The sequence below is a fragment of the Juglans regia genome, chromosome 10, assembly GCF_001411555.2.
Source record: "Juglans regia cultivar Chandler chromosome 10, Walnut 2.0, whole genome shotgun sequence".
Lineage (NCBI taxonomy): Eukaryota > Viridiplantae > Streptophyta > Magnoliopsida > Fagales > Juglandaceae > Juglans > Juglans regia.
The window spans coordinates 21,148,903-21,173,760 of record NC_049910.1 but is presented as its reverse complement, the minus strand read 5'-3'; the positions used below and the strand labels follow the sequence as shown (position 1 = coordinate 21,173,760).

The following is a 24,858-nucleotide window of genomic DNA, read 5'->3' as shown; positions in this document are numbered from 1 at the left end:
ATTTCAGTTTCAATAAACAAATTTCAAAACTTACATATTATCAAAAAAATCAGAGCGACAATTCAAACTGTTCATATTAAAAAACTAGCTTTTCATATTCAAAGACCCCTTTGGCACATCCTGACTGAACATCTTCATGTTATCATATCATATCAAAGCATCATATCAGAACTGAGACCACGTTTAACCCCCATGGTAGGGTTGTGTGTTCTGCAAAAAGCTAAGCAGAATATAAATAACCATGTTACCAAAACAATTGCACTGAGAGCAAACACCACCATTATGTCCCATAGTAGGGCCAGAGGTCACTATTATATCCGATGAAAAGGCCAAAGGTCACTATTGTATCCCTTGAGAGGGATAGAGATCAGAGCAAAATATAATTAGAACCAGAATCAAAGTCAAAACCGAATCAGAAAGTCATGCCAAAGAATTTTTTTTTTTCAGATACATCATATAAAAATAGAGTACTAAATTAAATTTAGATGATTTCACATTTTCCAAAATAGATTCAGAACATCTTCACGTCACATGCAAAAATTATCAAGTTTCATATTCGCTTCTTTTTCTTAGTTCAGTAACAAAATGCCAAAAATAAGCTCATGTCTACACTAGTCATACTAGAAGATACTTTATTCTTATATAGAATTTCATGAGTAATACAAAACAAATAACTGAAGTCGTTTCAATTTCTTTTCATAACAAAATATGCATATTTTCCAAAAATTAACCCAGTCCATTTTATTTTTATGCAAAGTCTAGCATAGGAACCCCGCTTACCTGGACTTCTTAAGTTTTCAGAAATTTTCCTCAACAATGCCGAACAAATATAAATCGTCACTAAGAGCTATTTGTAGTGGTGGCCTTGGTGGATGTCTATGGGAGAGCGGCAAGGAGCGGCAGCAGGTCACATGAGCGAGGCAGTGAAGGGCTCACTAGTGGGTGAGCTGAAGTCTACGGTGGAGCACGATGGTAGTGCACCATCAGGAAGAGAGAGAATCACGTAGAAAGAGGGGAGAGTTGTGTTATCGAGTGGGGTGGAGATATCATGTGATGGTGGCTCACGGCGGCACCAGGTTCGACATGGTTTTCTGGGTGGTGCATCAGGAGTATCAGGGTGGCTGCGTGGTGGTTGAACGGAGGAGGTTGGCTACGTGGTGGTCGAGTGGAGTATCATGCCCATGCTTGTTGCTCTATTTTGAGTATGGAAAAAAGGGGCGGTTTTCTTTGGGTGTTAACCAAAAGGCATGCGGCTCACTATGGTGTTAACCGTGGTGGTTAGTGGTCTGCAGGGGCATCTCACGGTGACAGTGTGGTGGTGTAGGGCTGAGGTTTAGGCTGAGGGCCTGTGGTTTCTGTCTTGAGAGGTGGTCTGGGCATGTTGGTTTCCATTCAAAGTTGTTGTGCTGCACGATAGGGGTGGCATTGCCGTTTATGTCAGGGAACAAGGCTGTAGCAGTTTCTCGAGGGGTTGGGTGGTGGGGGTACTTGTTTCCCACCATGGTGCATGGCTATGACGTGAAGGTGTTGGGAGGGTGGCTGTGTGCATGGCTCAAGGAGTTTCCATGGAGGAGAAACTGCCACAGTGAACGTGGAGGTTGCTTCCATTGCTAGTCTTCATAGGGTTAGGTTGTGCAGAGACAGCAACGGTGACTGAATGGAGGTTGTGGAGGGTGGCGGCTTCATTGTGGGGGAGTTGCCTTGCGAGGCAACAGTTTGACTCTTGAGAGGTTGCTGCTCTGTACAATGGAGGATGAGGGAAGGAGACAGCAGCCCTATTCTTGGGTTTTCTTCATGCACGAAGGATTAGGTAAGTATATATAGGCGAACGAAAAACCAAAAACAAACCCTAAAGGGATGAGGGAAGGAGAGATGTGGGTGCATCGGGATGGGAGTCGTGCAAGATTGGGGGAGGGTGAGGGGGGTTTAAAGAAACTAACTGAATATTGGTTGGTTCTCACGGGTTGGGTTTTGGGGTGATTGGGTAGGGCCCATTTTGAATTTTTAGGCTCACATTTTGGGTGGAATAAGAAATTAATAAGTGGGCTTTTTCCTGAGTTTTGGTCCTCGACTCAACTCTAAAAATAATCCAACTTGGCCAAAATTTTCTCGACCCATAAGAAGATTTTTACCCTAATTTTCAAATCCAATGAAATAAAATCATATTATGCCAAAATAAAAATAGTAGGCCGTAGTTTATTCCAAAAAATTTACTCGCAATTTCAAATGGACTTTTCGTACCTATAAACTCCAAAATAAAGAAAAGGGCTTGGTGCTAGGCCCGGGTGTTACATCAGGTATTCTAGATTTGTCTCCTTTAACTTATTTACATCTATATTGGTTTTATATATTATATAACATTGTTAATTTCTCTTGCAACACTTAAGTTCTACTAATGCACAAAATAGAACGTCTTTAAGAATCCAACATCGCGCTAGTTCAAGGTCATTTCAACACCTTACTGATAAAATGGTAATTAATATTTATTAAAATTCAGTCATAGTATGCTTTTTTAAAATTACTGATGTGGCTTTGTTAGAAATACAATGATCCTGAAAATTTTTCTCTCATTCAAGTCAATGCTGCTACCTGATGTGTACAACGAGTGGATTGATCCTGTCGCTAAAGATAATTATGTAAGTGAGTTCATTTTATATGAATAAATTATATCAACATGTGAATAGATATTATGTTTACCTTCTGTTTCTTTTAATATGTTAGTTATTGTGTGTTTTCTTCCTAATTGTAAGAAAAAATTATTGAGATGTAGTCAGCAACTGAAGAAAATTCTCCTTGTGATATGGACATATTTACGCAGTTTTTGTACATGAAGGTTTGCTTATTTTTTGTGATGGTTTCGTTCGTCACAATAGATCAAATTTGTAATAGTGGTTCATGATTGCTTGTGTGTGTGTCTGTCATATAGGGCCGGGGGAGGTTGATTGAAGAAATTCGAGATATGCCACTCCGAACAAAAGCTCGGGATTGACAGGCAAAAGAAAAGCCAAAAAAAGAAAAATAAAAAAAGATGCCTCCTTCGAGTTGTACTCAACGTGAGGTTCCAGAAAGGGATTAAGCCTTTCACGGATGTTCACCGCTTGGGTCAGTCTAGATGGCAATAGAAACATGCGTTTTGATCTTGAGACGGTTATTGCACATTTCCAAATAAGAGATGAGACTGCTTCAACGCGTGTGGGCTGTAGAACGTTGGCGCTGGCGGCTTTTGTCTTGAGAGCATCAATCTTTGGTACATCAAACACGTACCTCCTTGAAACAGTCGTCTCATTTGCCAAGCTCATGGCTAGTGGCGGCAATGTATGTCTCGGAGGTATGCGAGATGCGGCACTGAATTCCGGAGGCAGCACTGCCTCACCAGACGCGGCAAGAGCCGCGCTAGCCCAACTATTTATGAACATGCTAGTCGTGGCTGCATCGGCTACCTTGTACTTTGAAACATATATATATATATATATAGAGAAATATTCCAAGAAAGCTTAATACTATTAATTAAATATGTGATTTGTCATTTTTTTCTTCTATTTAAATATGCAAATATTTAAATATTAAGATATAGAGGCAAAATTGATAAATTACGTATTGATTAAGTAATGATGTAAGATTTCGATTTAGAATTATTCATATTTATAGCACCGCTTCAACATTAGATCAAGTTTCTCTTAAACCAATTATACAATTAATGACAATTATGTCACCGCTTCACTATTAAAACTTAAATTAAAAACTACATTATTATATATAAATAACTTTAAAATCTATAATTTTATCCTATATTTAATTATATAGAGTTATAAGCTGCGTGTCTTAAGAGGTTACGTTGTCTTAAGGCCACCTAGCTAGGACAGTCACCGCATGCATGCGAGCTCGATCTGTAGAACTTAAATGAATTGTATTCATTTCATTTGGACACATACTTCATCGTTAGAGGGATGCGAGTAGTTGGCTTTATCCCTGGACCGTACGGTGTTTGGTGTAATTTAAACTCATCTCAATTCATTTCATTATTATAATTTTTTAAAATTTTCACACAAAATATAATAAACAATTCAACTTTTTCAAATTTCAAAATAATAATAATATTCTAATAATATTTTATTTTAATATTCATAGATCATCTCAATTCATCTCTAATCCAAACCATCACATAGCCAATTATTACATCCATGCCCACTATGCCACTATTAGGGGTGTTCTTCATCCGGGTTCCGACCCGGGAACCCGGGTGGATTCCCGGAAATCCGAGTTGTATCCGGATTTATTTTATTTTATTTTAGTAAAAGTCTTTATTTTATTAATTTTTTTCTAAGAAGTCAAGTTCATGAAACGCATAATATTTGTGTTCTAAAAATACTAAATGCATGTAAAACAAAAAAACAAATCCAATATTCATCTATGCATGCATCACAATGCAATCCACTACATATTACACTAATGGTATTTATAAATTACATTACCAAACACAAAATTACAAGAAATGAGTTAAAAAATCAATAGCACAGTCTTCTCTCAGTGATTTAATCTCCCCAAATAATAGTCCATTGTCAATTCTTGTAGCCAGGTAATCAAAAAGCTCATTAACTAGTTCTGCATATTATATTAAAAATGAGTATAGAAAATGAGTATAAAAATTGATGGTTTTATGCATAAAGATTGCAGCACCTCAAAATGGTTTTGAAATTAATGACGATACATCAAAATAATGTCAAGAAATGAACCCAAACAGTCCAAGCAAGCTAAAGGGCAGTCATAGAAAAGATGCATATCAGATTCAATATCACCCAAAATAGTCTACTGTATGCTTGCAAATGCATGTGCTAGTGTTTGGCAATAATAGTGAACAACTCTAGACAGAGCATAATGGTAGAAAGGAGTTCAGATAACAAAAGTCCTATTATTTCAGATAAGCTTGTTTGGGTAAGCAAAATTAAAATGCGTTTTAGGCCAAGAACTATTGAGATTAGAAAAAAGAAGCATGAGTTAAACATCATTATTAGGCCACCAATACCCTATAAAAAGCCTTTGCTTTTCTATGAAATAGTCAAGCAAAACAAGTCTATAAAACCCTATTCACCACCAATCACAACTAACAAAATAATAACAATAAAGAATCTAAGCTAAACAAAAATCTAACAAATACCACAATGCACCAATGTCCCTGTAACACCCCGTTTCCGAAAAAACATTTTAGAATTTTCGAGGAGCCAGTGTGCTACTACTAAACTTAAATATAAAAAGATTTTCCTTTTTAACAACGCGCCAGATACGAAAGAATTCCATAAAATAACAAACTTCAATAAATACTGAAAATTTAAAATAAAGTCTGCGGAAGCATTTATTAAAAAATACAGAAGTCTTATGTGCTTATCAAAATAATTTATTTAAACCATAGAAATAATCATAGCAAAATCTGTCTAGGCCTCAGCCTTGCCTCCCGGAGTCAAGTCCTGTCCTGCAGTCTCATCTTCATAAATGTCATCACCTGGGGTGGTTTAAAAACATGAAAACAAACTAAAATGAGTCGAATACTCAATAAGCAACACATCATACAGTAAACATAATAAACATAATGTGTCTTGCAAAGCGTGCGTATTCAAAAATACATGCATAAATAACATGAGCATGAACATTAACTTATCTTTCACTTATCATAGGCCGTTACCCACTGTTGACCCCCGTGAGTTAGGGTTAGCGAATCTAAAAAGATTCCGATTCCGCCCGTGGCCGCGGGTTGTGGAATCCATACATAAGGAAGACAATACTGGGTGCACTACCAGCATGTACGACCTGGCAATGCAATATGCCCATAACATAGGTACCGTTTTCATATCATAACATAGGCCGTTACATATTTTATCAAATCATACTTGCATACTTGTCATTTCATAGATTTCAAAAGAAATCACATACATACTTGTCATATCGTATCATAGATTTCAAACGAAATCGCATTCTTTCATAAATGTCGTGATACGTGTTTCATTGCATAAAATCATGATTTTTCTTTTATAAATAATTTTATGAATAATCTTCACATAAAATCATGCATTTCATAAATAATTTTATGAATAATCTTTCACATAAAATCATGACTTTTTCATAATTTTATCATGTTTTGGGTACGTAAAAAGGGTTTCCAATAAAGGGCATACATGCATAATATCTTTTATAAAAAGACAAACAGCTCAATGTACATAAGCGTAAGGATATGATCATGCTACTTACCTTGCAATGCTAATCCACTATTTTTTTTGGCACGAAATCGGTCGCCAAGAGAGGAAGCATGCGACGAAGCGGGGGCTGAGGAGAGGGTGGCGAGTGCGGCGGCAAAGCTGTGTGGAGGTCCGGGGCGTAGAGTAACCCAGCTGCGGCCGAAAGGTGTGGACGCTTCCGACGAGGAGAGACGGTTGCTAAGGTGGAGGCTTGGCTCTACAGTGGCTCCGAAAATACTCTGTTTTGAGGGCCAAAAAACAGAGGAGGCTGGTTGATGGCTTTTTCCGAGGCAAGTCGAGAAGTGATTCTGCTAGCTGGGCAACGAGGTGGTCAGAGGGAGGAGCTGCGTCGTGGTTATGGAGGGAGGCAAAGTTTTATGCTCTTTTGTGGGGCTGGGGTAGTGCTAACGCACGGTTTCCGTCTCGCAGATGGCCCTCGATTTCCTATTTCCTGGACGTGGCCTGGAGGCCGTGCATGGAGTAGGGGCAGCGTGCGAGGGCTTAAGGAGTGCGGCTGGCAGTTTGGGTTGGCGTGGAGGGGATCATAGTGTGACGTGGGGAAGAAGGTGTGGGTTTGGTTTCCATGGAAAATTTTCAGAGAGGAAAAAAAATAGCTTGGCGGCAGTGGCTATGCCTTTCATGCAGAGGAGAGCTTAACTATTTATAACCTAGCCAGTTCAGAGCCAAGAGAAAAACCCTAGGATGAGAAACGTGAATGTGGAGGAAAACGGATGAAGCCCGTGCATGCATAGAAATCTAGCACTGAGAGGAGTCTACGTGATGGAGGGCTATTGCGGCAACAATCAAAGTTCTCGTATGTGTATAAAAAAAAGACATGGTGGAAAACCCTAGAGAAAAAAATATAAAGGGAGAGACGTGCATGTGCATGTGAGTGGATTAGATTTCGCGTTTGAAAATCAAAGAAGAGAAAAAAAAATCCGGCAAGAGGAGTTGTAATATGAAGAGGATTCAAGGGCTGGACAGAAAATAATAATAGTAAAAATAATAATAATAATAATAATAGAGCCTTAATAAAATTATTCAAATTTTATCCCTAAAAAAAATATAGGGTCGGGTCGTTACAGTCCCAAACAATCCATGAGTTATAAAAGCTCAATAGAGAGAGAGAGAGTGAGGGTTTTGAGTAACTGGTAGATCTGCCTAACCAAAACACTACTCACGCACTACCACAACAAAATAGGTTATAGATCTGGGCGACGAAATAAAACCCCAAAAAAAAAAGATCAGATCTAGCAAAACGACAGCTCTACTAGTCACTGGCAACGATGGCTAGGGTTTTGGCTTTCCCCAACACACTCTAGAAATGAAAGAAACCTCCCCCTAAGAGAAGAGATCTAAATGCTCAAAAGAGAGAGAGAGAGAGAGAGAGAGAGAGAGAGAGAGAGGAACATACAGAGAGTAGCAAAAAGGCTTCTGTCTTCTATGGATGGTGGCCTCTGATAGCACCAACGGCGATGGTTGTGGTTTCGGTACTCGGTCGAGAGAGAGAGAGAAGTTAGATAGAGAAGAGAAGAGAGAAGGCTTCTTCCCTTTATTACGGGCAAGAGACTGAAGAGAGAGCTTGGGTTTCCATTTGGACTTTGGGCAAGAGAAGAGAGATCGAGAGCTAGGGTTTTCTTTTGACACTTTGGGCGAAAGAGAGATGGAGAGCCAAGGAGTCAAGGACGAGGGTTTGGAAGTGGACTTTGAGCAAGAGAGAGAAGACATCGCAAAGAAGAATGAGGGTTTTTTTTTTATATATAACCCGGGTATCGGATGTTAAATCCGGAACCCAGGTTTCATAACCAGATCTAACCCGGATTAATCCGAATTTTGTAATGCTGGTTTCAACCTGGATTTCATCTGGGCCGAAATCCGGTTATCCAGGTTTCATATCGTTTAACGACCCGATCCTATATTTTTAGAGATAAATTACAGATAAATTTTTTTAAAGCTCAATAAATGAGTTAAAGCGAATTATCAGATGATTTTTTTTTAAAACCTAGAGTTAAGGCACCATTATTATTATTTTATTTTTTTTAATTTTCACTCCAAGCACGTGTGTGTTAGAGTCCAAACACTATTACTATTCTTATTTCCTCTTCATAATAAAACTCCTAGTTACCAGATTTGATTCTATAAAATTCAAACACTCACGAAATCTAATCCACTTCCATGCATGTACGTTTCTTCTCCTTCTTCACTAGGGTTTTCATTGGTCTATATATAGAGCTAGGCTCATTAGGTCCAACCGAAGCCAATTGTTCTAGCGTGAACAACCACCAGCCCCATCCTCAAGCCGAAACTAGCCCCTCACACTCGCAGACTATCATGTGATTTTCCCTCCACCTTGAATACCAAAGACAACCATGTTTTCTACTCAATCCTCCGTCGACCACTTGAAGATTCAGATCACCTCACTGCAGCCACCAGATAGCCGGCCAACAAACCACCTGCACGACTGAAACCAGTGCGTTAGCACTGCCCAACCCCACGTTTAGTCCCACTGCACAGCTACCCCACTCCACCACTGTCGCTCAGCCAAGCCTTCACGTGCGCCCCAAACCCCCAGCCCACTGCATAGAACAATTCTAAAAGAAAACTGCACATCGCAGTAGCAAGTTTAACCCCTGCTTGCACCCGTGCCGCAGGAAGCTCCTCCACGTGTCCTCCATCAGCCACAGCACCACGAAGGACCACCTAGATCTGCCCTAGTCCTCCTCGTTGCCCAGCTAGCAGAACCACTACAAGGCCTGCCCTCAGAAAAGCCAACAAGCCGCTGCCATCCTCCCCTGTTTTAGCCCCTTGAAACATAGTATTTTGGGAGCCCACCGTAGAGCCAAGTTCCCACCTTTTCAACCGTCACTCCTCGTCGGAAACGTCCTCAACACAGGGCCGCAACTCTGCTAGCTACACCCCGGACCACCATATGTAAGTCCTCTCCCTCAAGCCGTGTCCTTTCCCCCTCGTTCATCTCGTCTCTCTCACTTGGTCTCTCCCTCTCTCTCTCAAGCTTTCGGTTTCTCTCTATCTCTCCAGCCTTGAGCCACCGAGGAACCACCCAGCTCCGCCATTCAACACCACCAAGCTCGAAAGCCTCACGCCTAGCTCTCGGTAAGCCCCTACCCTTTACTTCACACGTAAAAACCCAACCTGAATGCATGCAACCTGCGTAAAACCCAACCCGAATGCATGCAACCTATAAAATCAACTTTAGGTGGGTTAGTTAAATTACAAAAAATGCCCTTAGTTTTGTTTTCCAAAAATACCCATGCCTATTTAGGATTAAAAGATGAGAATATTTTAGTGCTAGGAAGAATCTAGGTTTTGGAATTACAGACTATTTTAGTATTTTAGGTTTTAAATAAAATCACTTGTTTAATTAGAAATTTATGAAAATTACGTGTTTATTTTTATAGGCGACCAACTACACGCTGAAAATAGTGGATTAACACTGCAAGGTAAGTAGTATCATCATACCCTTACACGTATGTACGGTAAACGACATGTCTATTATAAAAATATTATGCATGTATGCCCTCCATTGGAAGCCCCTTTTTATGTACCCAAGACATGATAAAATTATGAAAATCCATGATTTTACGTGAAGAATTATGCGTTAAATTATTTATGAAAACTCATGATTTTATGAAAGGAGTTATGCATCAAACGATTTATGTGGGTCATGATTTTATGTGAAGGTTTATGAAAATTGATGATCTTATGTTGTACTTTATGCATTAAAATAGTTATGGAAAGTCATGCATGATTTTATGTGAGAGTTATGCATAAAATTATTTATGAAAAGTCATGAATTTATGTGAGGAAACATGTATCACGACTTTTATGAAAGAATGTGATTTAATTTGAAATCTATGATATGATATGACAAGTATGTATGTTATTTCTCTTGAAATCTATGATATGACAAGTATGTATGTAATACCCGAATCCTGCTACGTGGATTCTTACGTCATTCATTAAAATATTTTTAAGTTAAATATTTCGAGATAAAGACTTTCAGTAATTTTATTATATTATTTTAAGATGGGTGTGCTTTTATTTTTAAATGGGTCATTAAATAATTCATGGGTATGATTTTTTTATGACCTTGCTATTTTCCTTTCAATGCCTATAATTTTATTTACTCAAGAAATGACCCAAACTCTTTTTAATCTTCATCATTCATTCCTTAGCTTAGGGGACAAGTTTGATTTATATTCATTGGCTTTTTATTCTCCCTTACCCTTAGCTTCCCACATAAGCTAATTGGATTCTCTTCCTTCTCCTACACATTGGCTTCCTCAACAAGCCTTGGACTCTTCTTCCTTCTCTTACATGCCGGTTCCAAGGGACAAGGAAAACAAAAAACAAATTCCTCTTCTTCTCTTACACCCATCGACAGCCTCCAGAGCAAGTGATTTCTCCTCTCCATTCACCGTCGGTTCTAGGGCACACAAGGAGAACTTCTCAAGTCTTCCATCACACGAAGAACCCTTCGGGTTCCCCTCTCCCAGCCACACGATATCTCTCGGTTCCTCGAGCCGATTCTTCCATTTCGTAAGCCTAAGATTTTCCACCGAAAATCTTCAAAGGGTCAACCTCGTAAGTGAATTCATATGGTCTTAATTTCTGGTTTCGAAATCTTAAATTTATGATTTAATCTAGGGTTTGTTTTAAGAATTCTTCCGTTATTCCAGCTTTGAGATTTCGAACTTCTCTTCATTTCTTGTTGCTGTGTACTTCCGTGGCTGCAAAAGAGACCCAAACAGGTATTATATCTCCCATGACTTTTCTTGTGATTTAGGGGTTTTCAAAATATTGTGTGAACCGATTGTTGTGTAGTAATTTCTGGGTTTAATTCTCATTTGTTTCCCTTGTTAGCTGCTCTAGTGTGTGTATTCGGTTTTGGTGAAATTCCAGCTGTGTATGTTCTGTTTTACGGTGCTCTGTTTTGAGGTGGTTTTTACCATGGATCATGTTCGGTTTTGGTGGGGTGCCAGCCGTGTGTGTGTGTTCTGTTTTATGGTTCTACGCTGTGTGTGTGTATTCGGTTTTGTGGTTCCAGCTGTGTGGGTGTGTGCTCTGTTTTGAGGTGGTTTTGCCATGGATTATGTTCTGTTTTGTATGTGGATCAAGAAGCCGTGTGTGTGTGTTTAGGCTCTATTTTGGCCATGGGTCATGCCCTGTTGGAGTGTTCCAGCCGTGTGTTTCTTATTATTGGGATGACATAATTTCTGGTTTAAGCTTATTAGTCACAAGTCCTATTTTGGTATGGGATAAGTCCTGTTTTGGTGTTAAAAGTCATGTCTTTAGGTGTTAAAAATTATGGAGTTAAAGTGATGAGGACATCTCCTTCTATTAATGTTTTAGTTATTTTGTTAATGTTTTGTCTATTTTATTTAGGGTTGTATTGCCCTACTACTTAAAGACATTTTCTATTTTTGTCATTTTATTAATGTGTTAGTTATTTCATTTAGGGTTTGTGTTGCCCTACTACTTAAAGACATTTGAAGGAATTTTGGAGTTAGTTGATTTTGAATGCAAAACTGATGCGCTAGCCGCCCCTCTCCAGTCCCGATTGCTTTCTTCTTCTCCCTCCCTCCTCTCTCGTTCATTTCTCTCCTCTATTTTCTTAATATTCTGTTCTTCCTCTTGTCTCACTTCTATCCTACATCACCTCTTGTCTCACTTCTATCCTACATCATAAAGTTTATAGTTTAGACATGTTTTCCTAAGATTTTTGGCCCAAGTAAACCACCAAGACTTTTAAATTAAATTGGTAAGCTTACTTAGAAACTCTAAGTTTGCCAAGAGTTTGTATCCTTATATTTGTGCTATGTTTCAGAAAATACATGAGGTTTTCTTGAGTTTCTACCACTCTTGTACTAGTTAATTGTATGATTGATATTTGATTAAGTAAGGGATGTTTGAGACCATGAAAACATTGAGACTTGCTAGCTGTCCATGTATTACAGAAACTTGAAAATATGTTCTGTTTTGGAAGCCTAAACCAGTCACTTTACCTTTGCTTAACTATACCCCTTCTTGTTTAATCAAAGATAAACTTTAGCATGAAAAACCATTGGAGAATGAGTGACAAAACCAACCCCCTTATGAGCATTACCTCTTGTTGGATCTATCTTCCAAATGATGATGCAAAACTGTCAAAATGCCCTCCTTTATGAAAATTTCCAGATTTATAGCACCTCTTCATTTTTAACTTATGATTTCCATCTATTACCATTATAGAAAACAATAGCCTTTAAGAAATGGACAGCAAGCAAGCCTCATACTCTCATAGGTACTTAAATATTGTAATGAGGATACTAAGAGTTGACTTAGTGCCATGTATGTAGCTAAATGAGTTAAGGAAGACGTCTTAATTCCACTTGGAATTTAAGTGAGCGCGTATGGGTATTGGATAGTAAAGTCTTAAGTGGAATGAATATTAATATGTTTATTTCATTTCAATGAATAGGAGTTTATTTTCAAGATTCAAGGAACTTACTTGTAAAGTCACGAGGTAAGTAGCTATGACCATGCTCCTTACACACAAAGCTCTCTTATGAAAAAGTCTCTCTTTCTCTCTTTCCAAATGTTTCTCTTATGAAAGAATAGATGCATATATAGTATGTATAAGCCTTTCTTGGTAACCCCTGTTAAGTACCTTATTAATTACCATTGTGTGTATGTAAAATAATGCATCATGAGATTTTATGCATGCTCTCTCAAATAATTATGCCGTACTTATATGTAGCATGACATGAAACATTCCTTTCAAAGGAACGCATACGCATTGGCACTAAATGAAGATAATGAAAACGTTATTTTTCTAAAGAAAGGAAAGGAAAATGAATGAAAGCATGAATGTATGAATGTACGTAATGGCCCCATGTATGAAAACGGTACCAAATGAATGGGCAGATTGCAATGCCGGGTAACTAGTACTGGAAGTGCACCCAGTCCTACCCCCCCATGAAAGGGATTTCCAACTTGCGGCCGCGGGCAAGAATCCAAGTCCAAAAGTCCGCTAACCCCAACACACGAGGCGTAATAGTGTGTACTGGCCCAAGAAAGTGAAACGTAAAGCAAATTCATTTCTAAATAATGTTATGCATGAAAGCAAGTAATGTTTATGCATGAAAAGTATAGTTAAGCATAAAAGTATAGTTATGCATGAAAGTTAAGCATGAAAGTACAGTTAAGCATGAAAAGTACAGCTATGCATGAAAAGTACAGTTATTCTTAAATTGTTATGCATGAAAGCATTGTCAAGAATTAGCAAATGTTTATGTATGCATGTTTTCAAACGAAAAGATTATGTGATTAATAAGTTAACTGCATGTTGTACTGCTTACCGAGTATTAAACTCACTTTGTGTTTATGTTTTTAACGTCCAGGTATGAATGATGGGACTGTGGAGCTGGGCACTACTGAGGAGGGAAGGGCTGATGCTCAGTATTTCTTGTCGGTTCGGTTTAATGATGATGGTTATATTTTATGTTTTATGATGGGTCCCATGTTGAGACGTTTTGTTGGTTGACTTTAAGACAATATGTCTTTGGCATGATGTAGATATTGTGGTAGCATGATGGTAATAATGTAACTTCTATAGTGGGGTGATGGTAACCTCAGATAAGAAGGTTAAACGTATTTTGGATATGTTGTAGGGACGGACTCCCCTTTTTATTGGAACTAGTGATGCTTTAAATGAATGAATGGTGGACTCTGAGAGTCCTTTGGTAATATGTTGAACAGATGTCTATCAGGTGCCTACCTTTAAACTAGAAACGCAGTGTACATCCATAACATGTTCACGTCCATCCCTTTACCCTCGTAGAAAATAAAATAAAATAAAATAAAATAAATAAATACATACTAATATTAATAAAGAATGAACAGGAAAATTGTCACGACCACTTCTCGGTCGTAGGATTGGGGCGGGGTTGTGACAATGTATGCGATTTCCTTTGAAATCTATGAAATGAAAAGTATGCAAGTATGATTATGAAAAGATATGTAACGGCCTATGTTATGATATGAAGACAGTACCTATGTTATAGGCATATTGCATTGTCAGGTCGTGCATGCTGGTAGTGCACCCAGTATGTCTTCCTTATGTATGGATTCCACAACCCACGGCCACGGGCAGAATCAGAATCTACTTAGATTCGCTAACCCTAGCTCATGGTGGTCAACAGTGAGTAACGGCTTATGATAAGTGAAAGATAAGTTAATGTTCATGTTCATGTTATTTCTATGTATTTATGAATATGCATGTTTTTTTTTTTTTGAAACCTTATGTTTATTATGTTTACTGCATGATGTGTTGCTTATTGAGTATTTGACTCATTTTAGTTTTTTTTTTTTATGTTTTTAAACTACCCCAGGTGATGACATTTATGAAGATGAGACTGTAGGACAGGACTTGACTCCGGGAGGCGAGGCAGAGGTCTAGACAGATTATGCTATGATTATTTCAATGGTTTAAAGTTTAAATAAATTATTTTGATAAGCACATGAGACTTCTGTATTTTTTTTAAATAAGTGCTTCCGCAGACTCTATTTTGGATTTTCAGTATTTATTAAAATTTGTTTTATTTATGGAAACTTTCGCATATGGCGCATTGTTAAAAAAAAAAGAAAAATTTTTAAATTCAAGTTTAGTAGTAGCACACTGGCTCCTCGAAAATTATAAAATGTCTTTTTGGGAAGTGGGGTGTTACATATCGGGCCAGGAAAAAACCCGATTTGGATGAACAGTCTTAGCCACTATACTAGTAGTTGGCTTATTTATCGCACGCAACTCTTTCCTCGCATGTAAAGTGCATTTATACCCAACATGGTAAATTTAAAAAAAGTGCATTCAACTTGTCAAACAAGCTGAAAATCTATTTTTTTTAAAAAAGTACCAAATTGAACCTTTTGTTCAAAACTCAGTGTCTCTAATTTTAAAAACTCTTTTAAGTATAAGCTTACCAAATAGTTAAAATATTTTTAATAGTAGAACTTTTGAGTATAATTTTACAATTAAAAATTCTACAATAGAAAATCTTATTTCCTATTGCAATCCCAAATAACCACTTAATTTAAAATATAATTAAGCACGTTTCAAATCTTAATCCTCTGAGATTCATTTTTCTCTTTCTATTTCTGGAATATTTATGTTGCAAAAAAAAATAAATACAAAGGAGATAACAACTAGTTATATAACTTCATCTGCAAAGGTGGGACCCACCGACCACTCTAAACTTGATTAAAATGCCACGACAACAAATTTACGAGTACATAATGATCACTTTTGATTAATTGTATGTTTTGTTATTTATGGGTTTATTGTATAAACTGTATTTTGGTACCATAGTCCATACGATGTGATCAATGTAAATGGTATATGTAGGACTGTTCATCCAAGTTGATTTTTTTAGGCTTGGTCCATAACCTGGTTATTCGGATTCTGATTATTCCGGTCCAGAATAAACCTGGGTCGGTACTCCCATAACAATACTCGGGTACACGGGTTTTCTTTTAAACCATACCTAGTGTCAAAACAACGACGTTTTGATAAACTAAAACGGCATCATTTTGACACTAGGGTTAAAAACCCTTCCCCATTCCCATATCCCTCTCTCTCTCTCTCTCTCCGAAGAAACCCTAGCCTCCCTCCCTCAAGGCCGAACTGTCGATTGAAGAAATCCCAACATCCTCGTGACCCCATCATCGTTGTCATCGACTCACTATCATACTCGTGATCCCAAGGTTTGTTCTCTTCATTTGATTCTGATTTGGGTCTATTTTATGCTCAAAATTCATGACTGAGTTTGCAAATGTTTGAGGCATTTCCTCTATCTCTTTATCTGTCTCTGGTGTGCTGTCGCAGGCAACCAAAAATAAAACATATACTCCTAAAAATATATGTAGTAGTGCAAGTAAAGATCGTTCCCACGGAGAGTATTTAGCCTAGTTTTATGCTATGTCAACAAGGATGGGGGGTTTTGAGTATAACAAAAATAATTTTAAGAAGAACAACTAAGAAACAATTCAAATTAAAGTATCAAAATCAATCAAAAGAATAAACCTTGATCTAAGTCAACATCCACCATCGAAATTTTACAACTGATCATCGATGCAAATATATATTAATTCATACTTTGAATATTTATCATTGGAATTATTTTCCTATCTCTCCTTAGTCGCAGTTAATTAGAAAACAAGCGATCTAATTAACCTTAACTACTAAGCAACCTAAAACAAGTGCTCAAGATTTAATCTAGTAGCAGCCTTAAGAATTAGAGAGATCGATGAAGCTAAACAACACAAGGATAAGCGGTTGCATTTAATTTAGGCGAGACAATCATGAAAATAGGCACAAAATAATATCCGATATTCAAATCTTAGTCTTCTGTTGTTGCTGATGGTGGCGTCGCTGCCCAACTGTGGCTAGTCATGTTTCTCAGTTTGGGCGACGATGCTTTGTTTCCATAGTTCCAAAACAAAGAAGCTCCGGCTTTTGCTTTCGACAGACAATGGTGATGGTGGTGTTTATGTGTTGAATGTCTGGGGAGTATGGGTCAACGGGCGGGTCTGGCAGCTTGTAGTGGCATTGCCGTGTGAGTGGAGCTGGTTCACGTTTGATGACACTGAGAGGCTAGGCAACTAGGCGCAGTTGGTTGCTTCCATCGTGCGCCCTGCATGGTTTGGAGGTGGTAGGTGGTTCGCGGAGGAGATTCACAAAGAACATTGAGTGCTAGGTGGGTGCACGTTTGAAACGGGATGTGAGTAGTGATAAAGAAAAAAATAAACTGACGGTGAAGATCAGCAAGATAGAGAGCATTTACAAGGTAAAGTTTATCAGATAAAATGAAACGGCATCGAAGGTGCACAGGAAAGGGAAAAAAATAAAAGGATGTGGGAGAGCGATTGTTGAGAGCAATTCGGACGTGGGTAACGAGGAAGGAAAACTGTCGAGGAAATCCGTCTGGTGGGGGAGAGAAGAGATGGAGAAAAAAAAATTAAATAATAAAAAAATAATGAAGAAGATAAAACAAATAATATTAATAATAAGAAAATAAATAAATAAAATAAGAGTGTACACAACTCATAAATGGAGCGGTTTTACTTAGCAATAGAAATTCTCTATGGGCCTGGGCTAAGATTGGGCCTTGGTGTTACATTTCACCCCCTTTAAAAAAAATTTCGTTCTCGAAATTTGCTAGTGCCACAAGCAAAGCCTAAATATTTATCCGCTACAACCATTTCATGCCTATCCCAATCGTCCATTTTGTCGAACCTAATATTTCAAATTCTAACTCTCCAATATTGTCAATCATATTCTCTCATATTTCCCCTAGCCATACACGTTTGCAAACACTACAATTTCAAGTCTAAAATATAAACCTCAATAATGCAATTAAAGACCAAAATAATAATTTCGAACTCTCCACATAATCCATGAACCTCATACAAATAATGAAATAAACTCTCAAACTATAATATCACTAAAACCACGCTTCCGTTGTGCACTCTAAAACCTTGTAGTCATAAACACATTGTAACTCACTCACGTACCTCTAAAATTAGAGGTACTTGAGTGAGTTACAATGTCACCAGAGTCAAATTCAGAAATTATACCAACATGATTGTAGCCTCTAAAACATCAATATCACAAGTCTAAGCCTCAAGTTCCTATGCAAAACTCTTTCCAAGAAGTCAACCTAAAGTCTAAACCTTAAATCTTGTCAGAATCATTTCCAACAGTCCACAAAATTACGCCTACCGGAATTAAAATCTTGAATGTCTTAAAAAATCGTTTTCCTAAAATGTGCAAAAATCTAAAATCTTTGTGGGACATATTTCATCAGTCTGCAAGTGCTAACATATCATCAAAAAATCGTATCCGGGTGTTCGCAAAATTCTAAGACCTTAAAACCCATAGATATTTAAACCTCATATGTTTATAGTCTGAAGAACCACAAACCTGTCTCTAATACCAAATGTAACGCCCCGGTCCCGCACGGGTCAGAGAGTTACTTCCTAACACTAAAACTCACATTTCAACAATATAAAAAATAGACTCCAAATTCCTAATATCATATAGAAAATTCGATTTAATCTAATTTCCTCAATATAACTAATTTTCCAAAATGCTAAGTCATCATAACACAACAAAATTTCTTAATAAAAATCGACAATACTCATAAAAGCTTCCTATGCTTAAACCACTATACTTAAATCATCACACCCAATGTCTCATAATCTTGATCCTCAGCTGAACCATCAAAATATCTGAAAAATATTGTGGAGATAAGGGGTGAGTTATCAACAACTCAGTAAGCAGAGAGCATATACTAGCATGTAAACATGAGCATTTATAAAGTTCGGTATGCCCAAAAAAAACATTTACTTTCAGAATATAAAACAACACATTTACTTTCAGAATGCATAAACAAAACTTGGTACAAATATCAGAGCAAAATTTTTAGAAAATCAAACTTGTTCCCAAAAAGAAAATCCTTTGGCATATCCAAACTAAAACAATATATTCATATCATCTCATAGCATCACATCGGAACAAATATCATGTTTAACCCCCTTGGTAGGGTTATAAACCACCATTATACCCGTGGCTAGGCCGTACACCATGTTTCACCCCCATGATAGGGTTATAAACCACCATTATACCCGTGGCTGGGTCGTATACCATATTTCACCCCTGTGGTAGGGTTATAAACCACCATGATACTTGTGGTTGGGCCTTAGCAGAAACAGAACGGAACATCCTCGGAATCAGATCTCATTCAGATACAGAATCAGAATTTCTTGCCAAGGTTTTCAAATGACACATCATATTAAAACAAAATACTGAATAGCTTCAAATCATTTCACATGTTCGAAATAAACAAAATCCAAAACATGGTAAAAACATTTAGATTTTCATATTTGCTCTTTTTTCATAGTTCAGAAACAGAATGTACAAAATTAGCTCATGTCTACACCAGTCATGATAGAAAATACTTTCTCCTATATAGAAGTTATGCATATGTAGAATAACATCTAAGGTCGTTTTCAGAGTTCTTTTAAAAAAAAACAAGTTTATTTTTAAAGTCAACCTTATTTCATTTCTTTTATGCAAAACTAGTATATGAACCCCACTTCCCTAAACTTCTTAAGTACTATTCTGAATCTTTCCACAATCATGCTGAATGAATGTTAATCGTCACCTATACAAAACACTAAGCGTTACTAAAGTTCTAAAAGGACTTGCTAAAACTTTCCGTTTACTTAAAATTCAAACAACGGAAATAGCTTTGGTAACTATCTAGTTATCAGAAATTTAATAAATATATTATCATTAAAAAAATAGTCTTAACTTATTATAAAATAATTTTATCAAAAATGGCAAAACAACTTAAATTCATTTTGAAAATTAACTTAATTATATTTAAAACTCATATTTCTATAAATTATTATTAAAACGATAATTCAATACTGCGAACAAATAATATAGTAGGACATCATAAATTTCTTAAGCAATAGTAATTCATAAGATATCCTTAATAATACTTATACTAAAGATCATGTAAACTACTAATCATATCTAAATATAACCATTAAAGATTTATTTCTATATAATTGGCTCAAAGTGTTTTAAAATAAAAGATTGAACACTTACTATATACTACCAAACTAATTATAAAAATTAATACTCAATAAATTTTATTAAAGTCTTTAAATATTTTCTGTAAAATCAAGATTATGGCTAATAGTTTTTATTCGAATAAGCTCATGCCTAATTTAACAATACTAAACACAACCCAAATTAAAATAATACGTTAGTCCCTTAATACAATAAAATAAAGTTCATTAAAAAAATCGTTAACATAGTTTTTGTAAAATACAACAAATCTATTTTAAACATAAACAATTCAACTCATTTAAAAACCAACCATCCTAAAGTAAGAAGAATTTAAAATAAATCCATGCGAAAGCCCATACTACTAAAATTATAAAAGCACTTTGGTAATGTCATGAGAACACGTCGGCTTGTGGCCCACGGCCCACCCATCACAAGTGTAGAAGCACTGCGTACCAAAGTTGCAAGAAAGAAGGACCTACCGCACAGGAGAAGGGAGAAGGCAGTGCAACGTGGGTGGCTGAGTTGTGCTCGACGGTGGCATGCACGACAGTCTGGGTGTGACAGAAGAGCACAAAGAGAGAGGGTGAGTGAGAGAAAGACGTGAAAGAGAGAGAGAGTGATGAGAGAGGAGTTTATGTATCATGCGGCGTGCATGGGGGCTCCGGGTAGTGGCGCTGGACATCACTCGGTGGTGGATGCTTGATTTTTGGCGTCACCTGTTGCTGCTGATGGTGGCGTTTGGGCAACGATGCTATGTTTCCATGGTTCCAAAACAGAGCAGCTCTGGCTTTTACTTTCTATGGACGATGGTGATGGTGATGGTGGCTTTTATGTGTTGAGCAGCTGGGAAGTATGAGTCAACGGGCGGGTCTGGTAGCTTGTGGTGGCGTTGCGGTGTGAGTGGAGTTGGTTCTCGTTTGATGACAAGAGAGGCTAGGCCGTATGGGCAATCCCACGGTGCTACAACTAGGCGCAGCTGGTTGCTTCCGTCGTGCATCCTGCATGGTTTGGAGGTGGAAAGTGGTTCACGGAGAAGATTCACAAAGAAGAAAAGAGAGGGAGAGGGAGAACATTGGGTGCTAGGTGGGTGCACGTGTGAAACGAGATGTGAGTAGTGATACAGAAAAAAATAAACTGACGGTGAAGATCAGCGAGATAGAGAGCATTTACAAGGTAAAGTTTATGAGAGAAATCGAAATGGCATCGAAGGCGCACGGGAGAGGGAAAAAAATAAAAGGATGAGGGAGAGTGGTTGTTGAGAGCAATTCGGACGTGGGTAACGGGAAAGGAAAACTGTAATACCCAGCTCCTTCTTCTTACGTACACTTCTTTCTTTCTGACGTATGTTTCGTCTTGATGACGTAAGCAAATCGCGAAGGCAGAGATTATGTGATCATCTGCCTTTCTCACTAGAGGCTGCGAGCCACTTTATGAGTGCCAAACCATGATGGCGTGTCTCGAAAGATATCGTGTGACTTCTAGGGCACGCCCAGTGTTTTAAATATGCTAGAAATATTTATAAGGAGTATTTCCATCATTATTGAATTAAGTTTTGATCTTAAATACGACAATCATAATATTATTGAAGAGCTCCAAAAATATTATAATTGCCGGAAATCATTTTAATATTATTATTAAAATGATTTCAATTATTTAAGATATTATGATATTTAAATTATGTTGAGAACTTTTATTAATTAAATGGTTTAACCCCTTTAAATATGTTAAGTGAGACTTCATCATTCTATTAATGATGAAGAAATATTATTTTATAAACTAAAGTTAGTTTAAAATAATATTTACCTTAATTCCTCTAAGTGCTTTTAATTAAGTTAATGTTTTACACATCTTCAAATCAGTGTTTTAATTCCTCATCGTTAGATTGCTGTGTAGATCCCCAAACGAAAGGACTGGGTTAAATACCCAGACCCCTCTCTTTTCCCTCTCATTTCTCCGTAACCCTCTCTCTCCTCCTTCTTTCCTTCGGCGTACGCAGTACGCAATCCACCCATGCCGAACGGCTTAAGGCCTCGGCCCAGCACCGTCGTGCATCGCCCTTCCTCACCGTCGGCACCAATGGCTTGCTCTCCCTCCGGCAAGTCCACCCATGCCGACCTCTCCCTCTCACGCTCTCCCTTTCTCCATTTCAGAAATGCACAGCCCGAATGGCCTAGTGCGCGTAGCGTCGCCGTGCGCCGCCCTCCAACGCCACCACTCCTTCGGCAGCTTCCTCTACCACCGGCCACCACTCCCCAGTGAGCTTGGCCTCTGTTATGCAGCCACCTCCCCTCCGTCGCACTCACGCACTCACAAGGAGACCCACGCACTGCTTCACCGTGCGCGGCCCCTAGCGCCGCCGTGCGCAGCACCCACGGCCACCTAGAAACACCATGGCTCCTCCCTGAGCTCCTCCACGTGACCCATGGCCAGAAACCTCCTCCTCCACCTCACGGCTTCTCCCTCTCTCACGCACGGGCTACACGTCGTGCACCACCATGCACCGCCACCCACGGCTGGTAGCCACCACCATCAGCCTCCTTAGGCCGCCACCAAGCCAACCCAACCTCCCATGGCCCCGATCTGCCACCCACGAGAGCACACTCTCTCTCACTCTCCCACGGCTTCTCCTCCACGGTATGGCCAGATCCGCCACCATGAGCCACAGTGGCGCCGCCTCGACGCCACCATGAGATTCACCGCACCTCCCTTAGCTAAGCCCTAGGTCCAAACCATCACTTTATGCGGTGGGTAACCACTGCACGTGATGGACAGTCACTGCGTGTGATTGACCGCCACTGTACATGGCTAGATTCGCCGTGTTATGCCCCTTGCCATCATCACAAGGCCATCACGAGTCTTTCCAAGACCACACCTAGCTATCCAAACACCTAAACAGTCACCGTACGTGAGTTAGCCACCACGTACGACTCTTCCGACATCATCGGCTATGACGGTCAACGAGCAACGCACGGGTCATCCCGTCGACAGTATAACCCTCTATCCCTCGTAATTATGTTAGATATTAATTAGTTGACTAGGTTGTGGACTGTGCTGTTAGTATTTGTGGAGTTGTGGCATTGTGATGAAGTGTTGGGCATTCTGTGTAGTGAAGTGTTGGGCTTATCTATATTGTATGGAGGTGCATTGTGCCGTGTAGTGTGCTGTGATGTGTTGGGCGTAATTGGGAAGTGTGCTGTGTAGTGTGATTGGGGAATATGTGCTGTAATGGTGGCGTGGTGTATGTGGAATGGATACAATACACACTGAGTGTACTCTGTGTGTATGTGGTGTGTTGTATATGTAGGGAGTACAAATGGAATGTACTCCATGTGATGGTGAGATGCACCATATGGCTAGTACGCCATAATGGTGATATGCCGTAGCGTGTATAAAGGGAGTACACGATGGGTGTACTCTGTGTGGGGTATAGTATATGTGAGGAGTACACGTGGAGTGTACTCTATGTGGTGGAGTAATGTACCATATGGCGTGTATGCCATAGTGGTGATGTGATATGTATGTGAGGAGTACACGTGGAGTGTACTCTATGTGGTGGAGTAACGCACCATGTGGCGGATATGCCATAATGGTGATGTGGCATGTGGAATGGGAATAGTACACACTGGGTATACTTTTTGTGTGGCGTAATGTGAGATAAAGAGAGTATATGTAAAATATACCCTCCTGGCATGTTGTGGAACGGGATGAGTACAAGTGGATTGTACTCAGTGGCGTAGTGTGTGTAAGAGGAGTACATGTGGAATGTACTCTATGTGGTGGACGATGCACCATATGGCGTGTATGCCATAATGGTGATGTGGCGTGTTGTATATGTAGGGAGTACATGTGGAATGTACTCCATGAGATGGTGAGATGCACCATATGGCGTGTATGCCATAGTGGTGATGTGGCGTAACATGTATGGAGTATATGCAGAGTGTATTCTATGTAGTGGAGTGATACACCATATGGCAAGGATGCCATAATGGTGATGTGTCATAGTGTATGAAGGGAGTACATGGGGAGTGTACTCAATGTGATATAGTGATGTACCATATGGTGGGTATGCCATAGTGGTGATATGGTGCGTATGGATGGAGTACATGTGGAATGTACTCCATATGTTGGGTGATGCACCATATGGCGTGTATGCCATAGTGGTGATGGAGCGTATGTAAGGGGAGTACGAGTGGAACGTACCCCATGTGATGGAGTGATGTACCATATGGCAGGTATGACATAGTGGTGATGTGGTATGTATGAAGGGAGTATACGTGCAGTGTACTCCACGTAGCAGCGACACTCCGTGTGGCGTGTCGTAGAGATAAGGATGGTTATGTGATTGATGAGCGTGGAACGTGATGGATAGAGTCAGGAACTGTTGAACAGTGTCCCGAAGTAGTTATGGTGTAGCCTGTAGTCTGAGGTGACAGGTGTCACTGTGATGGACTTATGGCCAGGAGTATGCGCAAAATAGCGGAACAAGTATAAGAGTGTGCAGCGGAAGCATGATTGGGGAATGTCACGGAGTGACATGACTACTGACAGTCATGCTTGTGATGGGTGAAGTAGTGGAATAAGTATAAGAGTACGCAGCGGAAGCATGACTGGGCAACGTCACGAGGTGACGTGATTATTGGAAGTCATGCTGATGATGGGTGAAGTGTTAAAGTGTAGGAATGACGTAACGGGAACATGATGAGATGTCACGATGTGACGGGAGTACGTGAGGAACCGTACTCGTGATGAGTCAGGAGTCGATGTAGTAGAATGTTAGGTAACACGACAAGGTCACAGTGTAGCTCTGGAGCAATCTCGGGCTATATAACGTGACATGAAACGTAGTTATGAATGGAGTCTTGTCGTGTTAAGTGTTGGGATGAACTATCAAAAGGGACGGGTAGCGTGAAGAGTCATGCTAGCCAGGTTAAGAGAAGATTGGTATCAGAGTATGGCCCTTGTCCCTACGAGCAGGTGATCAACGTGTTATAT

The 24,858-nt window shown here is 39.0% G+C and overlaps 1 long non-coding RNA gene across 2 annotated transcripts; it reads left to right on the top strand.

Moving 5' to 3' along the window:
* Positions 1 to 10,459: 10,459 nt before the first annotated feature.
* On the top strand, positions 10,460 to 13,978 carry LOC108979168. 2 transcript variants are annotated; one of them, XR_004802646.1, is made up of 4 exons: positions 10,460 to 10,832; positions 10,928 to 10,999; positions 12,709 to 12,753; positions 13,631 to 13,978. It is a non-coding gene; the product is annotated as an uncharacterized LOC108979168 (long non-coding RNA). The 2 variants fall into 2 exon arrangements; XR_004802647.1 differs by lacking the exon at positions 12,709 to 12,753 and having other exon boundaries at positions 10,465 to 10,832.
* The last annotated feature ends 10,880 nt before the right edge of the window (positions 13,979 to 24,858 follow it).